Below are 2,470 nucleotides of genomic sequence, written 5' to 3'. Positions count from 1 at the left end.
CATTTCTTCCATTTGCTTTAGCGATTCTCCGCTCAAGGGCAAGGTTCAGAGTCTCTTCTGTCATCCACTTTGGGTAGTATAGTAGTATAGTCAATACTCAGCCTCAATACCTCATGTGTCCCATACTCAATATGGCTTCCATCAGCTACAGAGAGGAAAAGAGAGATCCATACACTAAGCAGATGCAGAATGACTTGGTCTGTAACTTTTTTTTTTGCCATTCAAGTTATTTCTTCCTAATTACTTAAATTCTTATTTAAATAATATATTAGAATCTACTTTTTGTTAAAAAGAGCTGTTGTGGCATAGTGTCTAAGACATTTGACTGCTAACCAGAAGGTTGGAGGTTCAAACCCACCAACCACTCAACAGAAAGAAGACTGGGCAATCTACTTCTGTAAATAATTACTGCCTCTGAAACCCAAAGGGGGTCACTGTGAGTCATAAATGACTCGATGGCAGTGAGTTTGGTTTGATTTTTGTTTGCTCTTTGCTAAATCAATACTCTTTGTTTCCTTTTGGGGCCTCTACAACAAAGTAATTGAATTCCCCTTTTTTTTCTCCTTTAGGGTTTAGAAAACAGCTTAAATGTTTTATGGCTGGACTAGAAATAAGAATGAATCAATGAAATGTCCAAAACTGAACTCCAAATTTTGCTCCATTCTTTCAGTTTTTCTAACCTGAAATTTTGGTGTATTCTTTGCTCTTTTTCTGTCTCACTACCCTCATTGGTGCTTCCACAATTTCTGTTGACAATACCTGATGAGATAACCCAGGATTTTAAACCCTTCTCACCATCACCATCTCCTCTGCCACTTCTCTGGAAAAGCCCTCTTAACCAAGCTCCTTTCAATCTATCCTCAGCAAAGGAACCAATCAAATGCTATTATAAGATATGTCAGATCATGTCATTTCTGTGCTCAAAACCCTCCAATGGCTTTTCAACATTTTCAGAATGAAAGTTAACCTTTTACCTGTTCCCACAAGGGCTTCTAGTTACCACTGTGGTTTTGTCCTTGTTTTCTCCTTTATTCAGCCCATTCCAGCCACACAGACTTCTTTGCTGCCTGTTAAACATGCCAGGCATGTTCCTGTTTCATGGCCTTTGCATTTGCTGTTTGTTCTGCTTGGAGTTCTGTTCCCTAAACATCCCTAAGTTATATGCCCTTACTTTCTTCAAAACTTCATTTGAAGTGACATCTTTCAAAATTATAACTCTCTTTATTTCTATTTCGACCTTGACATTTCCAATCGTTGTTCTTTACTTTAGTTTTTTAGTAGCAGTTATAATTTAAAAACACACACATAAGCATATGTGTGTATGTGTGTGTGTACTTTTTAACTACTAAACCACCACTGTATAGGGTGATTTAGTAGTAGAATTTTCACCTACCATGCAGCAGACCTGAGTTGATTCCTGGCCAATTTTTTGTGTTGTTGTATGTTGAACAGGTTTCAGCAGAGCTTCCAGAGTGAGATGAACTAGGAAGAAAGGCCTGGAAATCTACTTCTGAATATCAGCCAACACAAATCCTATGATTCACAATAGTCCAATCCACAAGCATGAGGATAATGCCAGACCAGTCAACATTTCATTCTGTTGTGCATGGGGTGGCCATGAGTTAAAATTATTTTATATATATATATATATATATATATATATATAGTTGCTATTATGTGCCGTTGAGTCAGCCCTGACTCATAGTGACTTCTCCTTGGGTTGCCGAGGCAGTATCTCTATGTAAGTAGATTGCCTAACATTCCTTCTGAGGAGTGGCTGGTGGGTTTGAACCCCCAGCCTTCTGATTAGCAGTCAAGTGCCTTAGCCACTATGCTACCAGAGCTAATATATTATATAATACATATACACATATATTATGATACTTAAGGTTAATACTTAAGGTTGAATGTCAAATTGGCTGGATCATGATTTTAAGTGCTTAAGCAGTTGTGATGTAATCACTTCCACGATGAGATGTTCTATGAGAAGCCACAGAGTTGAAAGAGAGTTTCCTTAGGGTATAGCCTATTTCTGAAGTATATACAGACATCCTGGGAACATTCTCCAGCTTTCTGCTGGATCTAGATCCTCCATCTAATTAATCCTCATCTCCAGTTCTTGAGCTGAAGCAGTGACCTGCTTTATACCCTGCTGATCTTGGGATTGTTGCCTTCAGAGCCTGTGAGCCGACAATCTGCCATTTTACCTGCCGATCTTGGATTCATCATCTGCTGAAGTCAGTAGCCTGCTGTACTGCCTGCTGATCTTGGGTTTGTCAGCTGTGTGAGTAGTGAAAAGCCTCCAGCTTCACATTGTTGTTGTTGTTATGTGTCGTCGAGTCAAACCCGACTCATAGTGATGCCTCCTTGGATTTCCGAGGCAGTATCACTACGGAAGTAGGATTGCCCAACCTTCCTTCCGAGGAGTAGCTGGTGGGTTCACATTAGACCCATTAACTTGGGACTTGCC

Source organism: Orycteropus afer, unplaced genomic scaffold (assembly GCF_000298275.1).
Source record: "Orycteropus afer afer isolate SDZICR_OR568_19922 unplaced genomic scaffold, OryAfe1.0 scaffold00207, whole genome shotgun sequence".
Lineage (NCBI taxonomy): Eukaryota > Metazoa > Chordata > Mammalia > Tubulidentata > Orycteropodidae > Orycteropus > Orycteropus afer.
Note: the sequence above shows the minus strand (reverse complement) of the source record.